At 40.4% G+C, this 15,614-nt stretch overlaps 1 protein-coding gene across 1 annotated transcript in view; it reads left to right on the top strand.

The window, feature by feature from the left end:
* Nucleotides 1-15,614, top strand: part of UHMK1 (U2AF homology motif kinase 1) — a 155,900-nt gene that overhangs the window by 107,935 nt on the left and 32,351 nt on the right. The gene's annotated exons all lie outside the window — the stretch shown is intronic.

Here is a 15,614-nt window from a genome sequence, read left to right on the forward strand (position 1 = left end):
ATCTCATCAGCATCTCCAGGTTGGGCGATGAGTGGAGTTGTTCACAGGTCAAATCCTTTCTGTAGTTACAGATAGACCTTACACCTCACAGATCTCAGTTCTACAAAACACGTACCATTAAACCATGCTTTGATCATCAGTTTTCTCTAACCATCCAGCCCCCGAAAATACAACCCCCTAGAAACAAAAATCATGTTCTGCCCTTTGTGTTGCAGAGCTATCTCAACCCTATATCGGCACATGATATTCAACATCCCTTACCAATCCAAAGCATAAAAGAATAATTCCCTAAATGAAAGTAACTTGGGCTTCACGAAAATTGATCTGTAAGAATGTCAGATCTTCATATCTGTGCCTCATTGCGCTGAAGCAACTCTGCATCACATTCATAACTCCCTTGGGAGCATGGGCTGACTTTGGCAGCATGTGACTGTGGTTATCATATGGTTTGGGAATGTCCTTGCATTGCACAGTTTTGGGCCAAAGTCTTCTCCACACTCTCCAACCTAATAGAGCGCCCAATTATTTGTTTCCCTTCATTTCCCTGCTGGATATTCTGGATAGCCCCAGAGGAGAGTGTAAGTTTGTGGGCATTGGCGTTACACTGGCTAAACGTGCCATTGCGAGACACTGAATCTGCCCAAGCCCCATCTCTGGCCCAATGGAGAACTGCAATGGACTGGTGATTCAAAATGGAGGAATCGGTCTACATTGTTTGGGGTTGCCCGCATAAACATAAAAAGATTTGGGGAAGATAGTAGCATTACTATAACATACTTGGACCTTGATTGTTGTTCTATGACCCTGTATGTATCTGATCTGCCATAGTTCTTTGCTGTCCCATCATGTGAGTGAAACCTCCCCCCCCCCACACTTTTTCCCCCAGTTATTCTCGGTCATAAAATCAACAAAATCTGGTTATTAAAAAAAATGGTACGAGGTCATGTTGTGAACAGATCATATGTAATCAAAAGCACCAATTATTGACATATTTATGTACACTTTTATCCTGTAGCATTAATATACATTTACTTTCTCCATTATTGTTTTTTAAATTATTATTTGTACATCAAATTGTACAGCTGTAACCCTGTAAAATAGTGTAAGTCAATGGCAAGCCATATCAACCAGCTAACTTGAATAGAGACTTGAAAAGATTATCTTGCAGATGTGACTGTTCTTGCTCACATGTATGGATGTTTAGCTACTGATAATTAGATTCAGCTGTCTGCAAAAGTGTGTTGAGTTTATTTCTGGATTATTTGCCCGTTCCTCCACCCTGGTCGTAACATCCAGTTTGGAAATCCTCCCTTCCCTTCAAATGTAAGCTAAAATTTAACCTTTAAGAAACTTTGACTGCCTTTAGTATGTATGTTTGCCCTTATGTGCTGGCTTTGCCAGCTGACTTCAATAGCTTATTGCGTATTAAGACTCTTATGGGAGTCCAGGTGTATGAGTCTCCACAGGCTCTTGTCCTTATGCACCTGTTGCCTTAAATCATTGACCATTTGGGGTGATTCTCCATTTTTAACTTGAAGACCCCCAAATCCTTTTTGTCCTTCTGGACTGGCCAATGATTTGTGTTTTACTGCTCGTTCTTTTATCTAGGCCTCATGATACACATTTGTAAGTACATACCAGACGACTTTAGTGGGACGTTGTATTTCTGCTCTGAAGGCAGTGTAGGAGTTCGTAGCACTGATGCATCTCGTCCTGATTGTGAGCACGTACTCTTTAGGTGAAGGTTCTCTTGTTTTTTATTTAATTTTACAATGTAGTGCTATATTTGAGGACTGATTATTCAAGAACTGTGGGCATACTTCCCATAAAGGCATTTGATACTGACTCAGCTGCTGGGTAAATCAGAGGTGTTACGTAGTCCTTAAGGTGCTTTCTAGGCTCCTTATGGCCTTATCCAGGGATTGCCTCCATATGCCTTTTGTGAGTAATTCATTGTGATCTTTAGTTTTTTTGTATAGAATTTTTGAACTGTATTGAGCCTCGTTTTCCAGCACTTTTTGAAATCCTTTGCAGATCCTAAGATTCAGTGTCACCCTTGCTTGTGAAGATGAATTGGCACGTAGTATTGTGGGATGATTAGAAACATAGTATTGTGGAGCGCGTGTACAGGTTCAGAGAAGCAGATGAGTCAATAACATGACTGTAGGTAGTACTGAGGGTCAATTTATCTGCTATGCCCCTTTCTGAAGAAGTCTGTGGATCTGACACTAGATGGGATGGAGGTTTAGTCAGAGGAATTAACTTCGGCTAACTTGGTGATTAAGTTGATGCAGTCCATGCTTAACTTGAGCCTGTGGTTGCAGATGGGGCCCACTAGCATCTGTCTTTGGGGACCAGCACACTAGAGAGAAAGCAAGAAGAGAAATACAGAAAACACAGTGACCGGGGAGAAAGCAGGGATGAAAAAGAACCTATAAGTGAGGTGAAGTGGCAGTGTCTGGAGGTGGAATAAAGGGGCCTGAGGTGTAATTGTGAGTATGCTTCCTTGGTACCCTGAGCTTCAATAGCACTGACCACTTCTGAACAAAGCTTTCATCCCCACACATAATAATATACAAAATAAGCACTGAGTGTAATCCTTTGGAAATCCCAAACCAATCCCTTTTAAACATTACACCATTGGTGTCTTTGCTTTAGCTCCTTTGCACTTCCTGGCAAGTTTAGTAATTAATCAGTTTCACAATAAACTGTTTCTCAATATTAAATATCAAAGTTAAATCCATTCACACAGAAGAAGAACAACATGCCTATTTGACGCAGTTGGCAAAATTCTGTAAACTTGGTTTTGCTGCGTAAATCTTTTTTACAGCCATATACTCTGCATTATCCTGCCGTCTAGGGGCTGGCTTGAGATGTTAATTTAATGTATTTTTCGTGCTGATTGTCGACGTGAGTCAGTGTGACTCACTATGACTTTAACCATACACCACAATGCCCCCAAGGTGACCTCCATTTTAGAATGTTTTCCCACTGATGGGCTTGAAGGTGAGTTGAGGGAGCTTCTTGGAATTTGTCAAGGGAAACCCAAAGAAAACATGGAGGCACAGAATTTTGGATTAATAACTGCTATTGATGCTGGTTTGAGGATTCAGATTTTTTCTGGAAAGTCTTCAGCATGGTTAGAGAATGGTTTAGAGTGGAGGTGATGTCCCAAACACTCCTCAGTGCTGTTTTGTACAGTGTTCAAGCACCAAAAGTTCACTCTCTACAGCAGACACCCAGTCTGCACATTCTGCCTCCCAGGATTCCATAAGTCAGATGACTGTTGTGCATGCTTACTGTTTAAACTGAAGATTGTGAATCATAGAGATAATGTCTTGCTGGCTCAGAGGGCCACATCTGACATGTCTTGGCAATCAAAACGTGACCAACAAAATTAAAACTGTCTCTGGAAAAAACGTGTTTTTTCAGAGGAGGAAGACATTGCTGTCTCACAGAAGCTAAGGGAGAAGCCCTATTTCATTTGGGGGCCATATGTACCAACACATTTTCCCATAGACACAGAATGGGTAAAACTCTTTGATACACCTGGCCCTTGGTCCTCAAGAGGGTTCTTCGTACAGAATGTAGGCACACTGATTAAGTTGCAAGAGTGAGTCTGAACTCAAGCCAAAAGTGCCTGTTAAGAAGCTGGATTATTATTTTTGGGGGGGTGACTACCCACCTCAAGGACTGTCACAAGACTTGTCAAGGTGAATCCTCAAAGTCACTGAATTCACCAGAACTCAGCCCCCTGGTAGCTATGCCACAGAGCAGACTTGCTTAACTTAGGGCAGTGTGTAAAGTATTTATGCAGAAAACAACACAGACTCCCAAACCAAACTCAAAAACTTGAGTGAAATGTAATAAACACACTGACAACAAAATAATAAAAGTCCAATAAGGGGACACACAGAGATATGAAGTTTTAAGATTGAAGTAGGAAAATTGCCAAGGATGGTCCGTGGTTGCAGTAGACTGGTCCCTAGGCACACTTTGAAGCACACTAGGATAGAGCATGGGTTTGATTCACAGACCAGGCTCATCCTGGCCAAATGTTTATCTTATGACTTTAGTCCCTTAAATCCCAATCCACTAGAGAAGTACAGTTCTAAAACCCCCAGGACCTCGGGAGTGGCACTTAAACACTCACAGGTCCAGTCCAGCTGCCACTGATAAGACTGGCAGTTACAGGAAAGGCCTCTTGTAGGGTAGTGTATCCCTTAAACAGGAGGTCGGCCTTATGACCCTTACGAGCCCACTTCTTTGTCCTGGATGTAAGGGAGAGCAGGTCCAGTCCGTCATGGCTCTTCTCAGATCACAAAAAGCAGGCCCAGTCTTCAGAACTGCTGAACCTAAGGGAGAACTGGAGTGGGTTCCTGGAGATGCCACATTTATGCCTGAGATGAGTTAGTGGCTGGGAATGACTCTTGGGCACACTCTAACTAATTGGGGTAAAAGTTCCTTTGACCAACCCTATCAACTTTGGGCATTTTTGAAGACATGCAAAAATCTTCGGCCACATTCAGCGTGGGCTCAGAAGGCTTTTGGAGTCTGTGGGGAGTGTACAATGTTAATCCTACTGTCTGCTCACATCGAACAGTAAAATCCAGTTTGGGGCAGCCATTGTATCCACAGTAAACCCAGAAATGAAAGACTGGTAGAGCAAAAGTAGGGTTTTCAAGCAACCAGACAGTTGCTACACAAGAATTACATTGGGATCATAGTTCCTTTCCTGAAGTGCATCCCAAAGCGTTGTATGCAAAATCCAGCAGACTCTTCAAACCGGATTCAGCATTCAAGCATGATGCAACACATAGGTCAAAAAGGATGCTCACAGCTTCCACACCCTGCATATTCTGTGAGGTTCAAAAGAGTTATTCCCCTCCCCCCCCCATTCACTCCAGCCTATTTGATCCTGTGAAGCATTCTCACTTTTTTCACACATATTCAAATGCTAATTACTGACTGGCAGAAGTTGAAGAACACATGCAAATTTAGCATCCAGGAACTTCAGGTAGAAAAAAGGTAACTTTCTAAAAGTTAATTTTTCTTTAATATTTATTAAACATCCGACTTCACAGTTGAATTGTATTTGAATAATTGTTAAAAATATTTGTTCAGTTATTTTTTTCTAGATAGTGCCATTCCTCAGATACAGTGTTAGGATTTTAATCCTTACAGTGATTTTCTGCATAGGACAATTAGGCTTTCCATAGTGCAAAATACCATGCACCTTGTCTTTTGGGCAGTAAAGCCTACATAAAGGTGGCTTATTAGTATGGAGGATTTGACCTGTCAGAACGATTTATTTATTTTGACAGGTTGAATTGCTTTTACACTGCTATAGTAGCAGCACAGTGTAGGCCTGAAGCAGTGTTTCCAATACCACTGTAGGCTATGGGCCAATAGGGGCGGTAGTACACTATTGGCATTTAACTTCCAGGTCCTCGGTACACCTTATACCATATACTAAAGACTTGCAGACAAGTTAAATATACCAGTCAGTATTATATCAATTTAGTCATGTTTAAAGGGGGAGCACAGGCACTATACTACTGGTTACCAGCGATAAAGTGCACAGAGTTCTAAACCCAGCAAAAATATAGGGTCTTGGCAAAAAGTGGAAAAATACAGGGAGACCACTCTGAAAAAGCAGAGTTTTTGCTGTGCCTCCTAAAAGAAAAGGTACTAAAGCTTCTAATGAGAACGACAGTACAGAGATCATCAATGAAAATGCTCCATGCAGTTATTTTATCACAGTAATATAACTAGACTTTAAAGGTACAAAGTGAAAATGCTTCTAATAGGTAATGAATTCCCCATATATAAAAGATGAATCTGTTGTATCTTCCTAATTTGGCGGTAGTTGGTGATCCAACTAGGTGTGTAATATATACATTTTATCTCATTATGTACATAATCCCTGATATGGAATGCCTTTTACACCCCAGTTAATCTTGGGAGTAGTTGGTGAAATGTAACATTTAAGGTATTTCTCTTAAACATAAGGGCATTCCCAAATATGCTCTGCCCTGGGTGGTCTTTGCTCTTAATTTACCATGCTATTTGGCGGCAGTCTCCTTCCACATCCTTCAGCCAATTTGAGGAAATACCCAAATTCCAAAAAGACACCAGATATGTAAATCTTTCGATGGTGGCTTGGGGTGAATTCTGTTAAGCAGGAATGTCCATTTAGAAGTCAATTGCATTTCCCCTTAACCCTATTAAGCTCTTCTGCCTTTCCTTTTACTCTGTTCTAGTCTGGAGTCGTTTGTTTAAAGCTTTCTCTTGCTAGTACTAATGATATAGACCAATATTTCTGAAGAAGGGTGCAGTCTCTTTTATGCAGTATTGTGCATTTTGTCTGCCTACCAAATGTTACGTACCCTGTCTAGTTGGCATTCTTTATTAACCATTTGTAGAAAATGTGACTTCCAATTACCAGGCTCAGTTGGAAGAAAAAAAAAAAACTCTAGACAGGAACCAAATCCAGGCATCACGTGAAACCTCTGTATTTTTGTATCAGGGTACTGTAGATACATCATTCCACAACGACCTCCACAAACCCACATGCACCTCAAAAATCAAAAGCTCTCATGCTCTCCTGTCTGGAGTAGAAGTACTAATTCTAATCCATTATGTGATTATCCACACCAAAACATTTAAACTGTGAGCCACTGTTCACTATTTCTGATTATTTTAGCAACTGCATTTTTAAGGGACCCACACAATCCAATCTTATTCTTTATTGTTCCAATCAGTAACTTAAACCCTAAAAGCCAAGAACACCTTCCTTAAGGTTTATGGTGGTGTACAGGAAAGGTTGGAAACTAATATCTAATTTTGGCTTGCATAAAATATATTTGTCAAAATACCATTATTTTGTAATGAAAATGTGTGTTTTAATGACCTTGCAAGTGATCACTGACTTGTAATACTATTGAAACTTCTCATTAGGATCAATCTCCCCAGTTTTTTAGCTCACACAAACACCTTCATTTACTGTTGTGGATGTAAATACCACACATGCAACCAGGGATCTGGTCTCTTCCTCCTTCAAAACTACACTTTATGGTTAGCTTCGGAGAGAAATCAATCCTAGTCTTTTTGATGCAAGTGATGTTTAAGAAAGAGTACCGTCCAATGTTCACCTTATATTAAAAATAAAGTGACCAAACAGGCCTGTTTCTAGCGCTGTACTACATGAAGTGCACAATTGCGTATTTGACCTATCTATTCGTTGCAATTGCAAACTCGTTTGACCTGATACAACAGTAAAGAAGCTAGTACAACAGCCCCAGCCAACCTTTTTGGAGGTGACCTTGCCAATAAGTGTGCCCCATGTTCCATTGTTTTCAAATATGTGACAAATTATCAAGAGGCTCAAGCAAGCATTAACATCTCAGCAGTCATACCCCTCATAGCAGTAACTCAGATTACCTTGGTATAGCAGGATGCAATTCTAGTATCTTAAGCACTGTCCATTATCCTGGTGACATTCTAGTACAATTTGTAAACTTTATAGTATCCATGATGAAGCACTGTGGGAATGCAAGGCTCCGGAGCATACAAGGGATACAAGGGATTGCTCTCGACTGGATTACTTCCTATCTTCAAAAAAGATCGAATATCATCCACTCGCCCCCCTTCTCGTCTGAACCCTACCTCACAAAAGCAGGGGTCCCCCAAGGGTCAATCATCTCACTTTTGCTTTTCAACATCTACATGATATCTTTAACAGAACTGATCAATGATTTCCATCTCACATGCTACAACTATGCAGATGACACACAAATACTACTTAAATTAGAATGCCCCAAAAACATTGAAAACTCACAAATCTTCAGTTGCCTCAGAGCCGTTGATCAGTGGATGATCTGGAGCCATCTCAAACTAAATACCTCCAAAACAGAAATACTCATATGTGGTGACTGGAAAAATGATGACCCTCTCTGCGTCTGGCCTGACGATCTCGGACCACCTCCTCAATTATCCAAGGAAGTTAAAAACCTAGGAATCACCATGGACTCCAAGTTAACTATGAATGCCCAATTGGACAAATTAGCACGAACAAGCTTCATCACCTTGAAGACTTTACGACGCATTTTCCCCCACCTCGGATTTCCACACAAGGTGCAAGCTACTATCTTGCTTGTACTATCCAAACTGGATTATGCCAATGGGCTCTACCATGGATCATCTCTATCTGTTATAAAAAAAAAACTACAACATATCCAGAATTCCGCAGCCAGGCTACTACTACATATAAAGCCGCAAGCCCACATCTCCCCTGCCTTGAGAGCATTACACTGGTTACCCGTTGCCAGAAGATGCACTTTCAAGCTGCTTTGTATCACCCACAAAGCTATACATGGAACAGGACCTCTTTTTATCAGAAAGAAAATTACGAAATACATCCAACAAATAAACCTCCACTCAAGATTGGCACCCCGCCTTAGAACACCACCATACAAGAAAAAGACTGTAGGTGGTACATCCTTCTCCGTCCAAGCAGCCAAACTATGGAATTCATTACCCCCAACTATAAGAGCCAAAGACAACTTTCTTGTCTTCAGAAAACTACTCAAGAGTTGGCTCTTTCCTTCATAACCACCATCTTCAAACAACTATGAACTGTATATGCCTATGTTGATAAATATGTTTTCAGATTACATGTGTATTTCTATTTATTTATAGTTTCTTTAGAAAATATGTATCGCTACTATGTCATAACAATAAAATACACACACACACACACTCTTTAAACCTGTTTGACTAAGTATTTTTTACCCATGGTTCTAATTGTGTTGTATGTGCATATATATGTGTGTGTGTGTGTGTGTGTGTGTGTATGTGTGTGTGTGTATATATATATATATATATATATATATATATGTGTATATGTTGTTTCTGTGCGTGGCATGTTTCGTGGATCATTGCAGCTCCTGGGTGGGTTGTTATACTAGATATCTATGAATTCCTGCTCTTATCTTATCACACTTATCTACTCATCATCATATGTCATGTCTCTATCAAACTATCCTTCTTTCTCACTTGGACTCATCCTAAATCCCTTCTACTCCTTTAATCTCCTAAAATAACTCTGCCTAAGCTCTTCCCTCCGCTTCCACATCCAACTCACCAAACCTCACTCTACTACTGTGACCTCCCACACAACCCTACTAAATTCTCCCACATTTATCTCGCCCTGCTACTATGCTCTCCCTAACCCTTCCACATACTCTTCCCTCCTCCACCCCCCCTTTACTCATCCCAAGCCTTTGGGTTGAGTAAATGAAGGATATACTCCCAGTTAACACTTCTGGATTTCTTTCCTCCTCCACCCCTCCATTACTCCAGTCAATCTAACTAACAAACTCTCATATCCGCGGCTCAAATTAACTCCTAATAATACTAAAACTGTACTCATTATTTCCCGATACTAATCCATCACTAATTCTTGTTGGGTTCCAGAGTAGCGTGCTACTCGTCAAAAAGTGCTTTGACGCCTCGTCAGGGGTAGTAAGCGCTATATAAATACGATTACAATACAATACAGTCATACTTCACTATTGCAACATTAATTATATGGAAATCACGTCTCATCTGACTTGAATACCAGCATGCTAGGAGACCTCCCTTATTTCATTCTTTCTTGCTAGAGCGGGTAAATCTTTCAGTGAACAGATTGGACTATGTCTCTTTAAAACTGTGAATTTGGCAGTGCTGTCTGATAAGTAAATGCATTTGGATTCTGCAGGTAATTGTCCCCACTATGGTTGTCTACAGTTGATGTGGCTCATTGTGCCCCTGCAAATTGGGATTATGGAAGCTCAGGAGCAATGGTTCTTATCCTGTTGTCCAGTGAACCCGGTGGGTCCGTGAGAACTATTTGCAGTGTCCGCAACAGCTGTACAAGGTTAAATACTATTAAAATTAATCAATTAAAATTAACAGAGTATATAGAAATGAGGAAGTAACAACATTTCTGTTTCTATATTTGATTGAGAATTACACAAAATATTTCAATATCTGACCATTTGTTTGGTGTACTCTTGTTTTTGTATTTTTGGGTACTGTTTTGAGGTCTAAATCATAGAAGCTACCTAGTTCGTGGGTCCCTGGCTTCCACTGATTGCTCAGTGCAGGTCCACATACTCAAAAGGTAAAGGTTAAGAACTGCTGCGTTACAAACATTCTATTGGTTTGCAGGGTCTATGCTGTAGCTAAGTGTCGACCAGAGCTAACTGTGTCAGCGACATGGTGACAGAAATTCATAATTTGTGATTTAACCTAATTTACCAGTGGAGATATGATAAGGTATCATTGGAAGCAATGGGAACAAAAACTGACCCTCACATTTAAAGGTTGACATGAAGGGGTGGGCTATTCTCACTATATTACCCAGAGAGAATTGGCAATTCCACCCTTGATTAATTGAAACCTTAGAGTAAGCGCTGATAATGAGAGTACTACCTTTCTCTCATTCTCAACCTGTGGGGTATCATTGCATCAGTTGGCAGGCCTGGAAATTCTTTCTGTAGCCTTGTTAAATTCAAAGGTTTTGTTTGCTGGTATTTTTTTCTTTCCGAGGGTGTGCATAGAACCTCTTTTTCTCTCTCTACCTATTTTAGGTTCTTTTTTAGGTCTGCTCTGTTTTACTTATCTCTGCTCTGTGTACTGTGCTGTGTCTTTCCACTGTGTACATTGTGCCATGGGCTGTGGAGCAGCTAGTTGGGTTGCAGAGGTTTGAAAAAGCCATGCAAGTAAGATAATCTTTTGTGAGTGTATTGGCCATCAGATTATAGTTAACAAGGTACCTTGCAGTCCGTGATTTCCTTTGTCCGAGAATTGCTGTGATAAGGGTGAACATTCACAGTGAGATTCAAATACTTGCTGGGTGTTGTCAAAGTGTGAGGCCAGTTGTGGTATTGTGGGTCAGCTGGGAAATAATTCCTTTTAAGTTGCTCCTAGTGTTAATTCCTGCTCTTCCTCCTTTTCAGTGTGTTTGAAGTTGCCTTTCTGACCATGTTATATAACAACTTGCATAGCAAATCGCTTTGCAAACTGCTTACAAAATATGTGATAAAACAGAGTGACAAAATGTACCTCAGAGTGCATAACTAATTCTTGAAGTAGCAAGTCACCTGTCATTAAAGTGCTTCAGTGCCTTGCAGAGGTTGAAAGCACCATATAAATGCCAATACGTTGTGCAGAGAGTCCCTGTCAGTGAAGGGGTTACATGGAAAACTCATCTTATGACTGATATACCTGTTTAGGCCCTTAATAAAAACAAGTTGTGGGTCTTTAGAAGATAGCCTGATGCTCTGTGTTCTCCTGGCTGAAGTAACAGGAACCGAAGAAGTGTGGTAAGTAGAGAAAGTCATGGACTTGAGGGGATTATACACCACTGACTCTAAGACAGATTTAAAGATCTACTGGGGATCAGGATCTCTGAATGGGTGTACATATTGCAACCCTTGAAAGTGCCTCCTCCCATTCTAATTCTGTACAACTAAGAAATACCCCTAGAGCAAACTGTATGGATGACTGGATGCCTGAATTTGCAGGTAATGGGGCGTGAAGGAGACCACAATGCAGAGAATGCTTGGAAGTCCTTCACATATATTTAATAGTACATTTGCAAAAACAAAGTCAATTTATCTTTCATTTTTTTAATAGCTTCCTTCCTTTCGGGCTACTCATATGATGGCACTAATCTTCTTGACTATGCCCAATTGAGAATAAATTAGTTTTAATGAAAGAAGCATTCCAGTTCAGTAGTTGGAAAATCAGCCTTTCTCCTGAACAGAAATTTGGAATCTGTGCAAGCACAGGAGAAGCAGGTCAGAGAATGTGGACTGAGGTCCGACCAGGGTTTTAAATGTAGTCTGAGTTACTGGATCTTTTCAGTTTTTCATGGACCCTTCGAACAATGAATTTGACGGCAATGCATATTCCCTGAGCTATCCAGAAGGAGATTATCCTACAGGGGTCCTTTATCTACCCCCATACAAGTGGCTTACTGTAGACATTGGGTTATTATCTATTGCAAATAATGTGATGGATCTGTAAGGGGCCTGTAACAAAGGTTACACTCAAAATGGTATATTGGCAAGTGAGTGCTAGATCACACAGGGAATTATAGTTACGTTCTGCAAAAATTGCCCATATTGGACAGTTGTAATTGCAGAGCCTCTAAGCCACCTTTATAACATCTAAGTTATGAGCGCTAAACCCTTACTCTGGACGTAAAACCTCACCTATGCTGAGTGCCATGAGGCCTTTCTGTGGTCTAGTTATAATCAACTTGCAGATTTGAGCTGTTTGCAGATAGGGGTTCCATAGGCTTGACTACATTGGAATCGTACCCTTGACCAGAATGAGATGGCACATTTTACTATATCCGTATTTCAGTAAAATCTTGCAAACTTCTTTCTGAAGGACTTTAACTAAAAATATCTTCACTATCAGCCAGGGCTTCCCAAACTTTTTAGAACCATGACCAAACTTTAAGAAAGACTAACTTTCGCAACTCACCTAACGTTAATGAGCATGAGGTCAGGACAGTATTCTACTGTAAAGCAGTAATTGTTTAGAAGTATCACAACCTTGAACCGCACCCTTTGATATCAGACTATGGTCAAGGTATTGATCTGCCCTTAAAATGGCAGGTGGTGAACTGCACTGGGACCTGGAGGGGGAGCGCTTTTCAGAATGGGGTGTTGGCTTGTGGCATCTGTTCACTAAAATCACAAGGCTTCTGAATGTTAACACAAATCGTTTATTTTTTATTTTTTATTTTTATCTATTTTTTTTTTAATCTGGACAACCACCCCCAATGCAGCAGATTATGGGCTAAGGCCTTGGATCCATTTTTGTTTTAAAATGAGGCTTAGTGGTGCATTTTGATCTCCATGTATGCATATGTAGCAGTTTTATATAGCACAGCACAAGGACATTAGATCACTTTGACCTTGTGTAATAAAACCTACTTTTAATGTAATTATATTGTAAACGTAAGAGATGAAATAATTTGCCCAGAACTAAGAAATTTTGAGCCATTGTTGGGACTCAGACCTGGTTCCCAAGATCCAGAGTCTGCAACCCTAGCCATTAGGGCTCGTCCATATTTCTCTATTTGTGTGCAAAAGTTATGCATAAATGCTAAGGTTGTGTATAATCTTGTACAGTGAGCACGTTTGTTCTGTTGAAATGGTTTTGTTGCTGCTTTTTTTTCAGGTTTTTGGGGGTGTTGGTTGGGGGGGACAGAGGGGAGGGCGGGACAAATACTGGAAGCTTGACCTGCAGTCTTGGTTGGGAATACCTGCAGTGGTTTGTTTTAAAACAGGACTTTTGGGCACCGTTAAGCACCTTTTCACAAAAACAGCTAACACCTAAACTATTACTTATCCATTAACCAGGACATCCACAAACTATTAAAAATTGGCTCATAGCCCACCAGTGTGGGAAAATTTACCCTTAGCTTTAAGGAAGTTGTGGAGCTGACTGGCCGCACGTAGTAAAACAAGTGATGACTGTTCTCAATGATCTACTTACTGCCATTTGTATGGGAGAAAAATTGTAAAAATCAAGAATAATTGATTGTTTTGTACAGAATGTTCTCATGTAAATCTTTTCCTTGCTGTTTCAATGCACATAGTTCTGATACTAACCTGTGTAACTAATAAATTATGGGATGTGAGTCTAACCCACATTCTGCATCGTAGGATCCTCCCTTATAGTGAAACTCAGTGTTCCTGGATCCCTGCAGGTGCCTGGGAATAGTCTATCTCCAAATATTCAAAAAATCATTATTAGTAGGAGGTAAAACCTAAGTCCTCATACTGTAGAGTTACCAGACAGGCCTGCTTTTTGACTGATTTTTGTTTTTTTGTCTTTTAAAGTATTTGATCAATGTTAAAAATAAAACACACACACACACACACACACACACACACATTGCAGAACTGACAACAAGGCAACCCTAGAAACAGGTCAATTGAGCATGTGCAGAGACAGAAATTGAAGTAAAAAGGAGTCTGTCAGGTCAAGATAAAATACACTGTTACTTTAAGGAGCCAGCAGCTTCCTTTCCCAGCATGCACTGTACTAGCAGCTTGCCTCACAGGCTCAGCTTTTTTTTCAGGCCCATATTGAGAGTATGTACTCAGTTTATGCATCAACATTTTAGTGTGATTGTTATCTCTTCTTGCTCCATTCGACATCTTTGAGTCTGTTACATTTTTACACCATTTTTTCATCACGTAGTGATTTTTTTTTTTGTTCCTCAGAATGCTTTCACTCTGTGAAGTGCCCTGCGTGTGGGCGAAAAAAAGACCTCTTCAGATCCACATGTGGTGTTGTGTGTTGTCTACCTGGCTCTCACTCTGTAGGTGTGTTAATTTTGTCAAAAATGTCCAGGAGCCATAAACATTCGAGAGGGCATCTGCTAGAGAGGCAAACTGAAGAAAGAGAAGAAAAAACAAAGAAAAAGTGACAGCGAAGGGGCTCCTTCTCACTCTAAAGACTCCCATTGAGGAAGATCCAGTGAGAGACATAGAAAAACATTGTTGTCACCATTCTGGTCAGTCTCACCATTCTTAAAGAATACCGGTTGATGTTGAGGCAATTGTCAGCACAGACTTACTCGTCATTGTGAAGCATGACGACTGCACTGATGAAGACGACACCTCACGTATCACTAAGTTTACTTTCAACATCGCTATCTGTTCCAGTGCCACAGCCGTCGACGGTGAGATTGTCAATGGCGGAGCACTAGACGCTGATGCAGCACCGTTCGATGTCAAGAAGATCAGTTTCTATGATGTTGATGTTAAGATCACCATCTTGAAACTCAACGTCAAGATGTTAAGACAATCTGAAGTTTATATTTTTCGATTACTCATTCTTCAGCCAGATGATGGTAGAGGGACTAGACCAACCTTGATAGTTCAGGGACACCTTCTTCCTCTTGAGTTGCCTCCAAGACCTGTTTCACCTTTGACTACGATATCTTGTCCTGTAACATCAGAACCCAGACCTACATCAACATTGTCTCCTTGTACTGAAGGCCATCCTCAGTATTCTACTCCAAGACAATCAGTGCTAAGTAGACATAAAAGAACAAAGCCTTCTCAGACTCCATCACTGAATAGAAGTTTTTCCACTGATTCTTACTCAACCTACACTCTCACTTCTCTGGGGGCTTCACCCTTAAGAATGTCTGGTAGATGAAGTTTCAAAATTTCAATATGTTTTATTCGCAGGAGCTAATACACTGAATATACAATTAAAACATGACCAGCCTCAGTTTCTCTGATAATAAAATGATACACCTTGGTTCCTGAGCTTGCAGAAGAAAACTCTTTCTCCATTCAACATGAAAGCAGCAACTTCTATGCTTTAAAAGAAATACAGAGTTTCAGAACAACACCCAATATATCTGAGGCAAGAACCTAAGCCCATTCAGTCAGTGTCTGCAGTTAGGAAGAAACATTAGCTCTGGAGACTTCAATCCCTTCTGAAAAGGAAAGCAAAAGATTAGACTCAATGGAGAGAAAAATTTGTAACTCTGCAGCAGTTACTTAGAAGAACTCCATTGCGTCTAC

Source organism: Pleurodeles waltl, chromosome 4_2, assembly GCF_031143425.1.
Source record: "Pleurodeles waltl isolate 20211129_DDA chromosome 4_2, aPleWal1.hap1.20221129, whole genome shotgun sequence".
Classification (NCBI taxonomy): Eukaryota; Metazoa; Chordata; class Amphibia; order Caudata; family Salamandridae; genus Pleurodeles; species Pleurodeles waltl.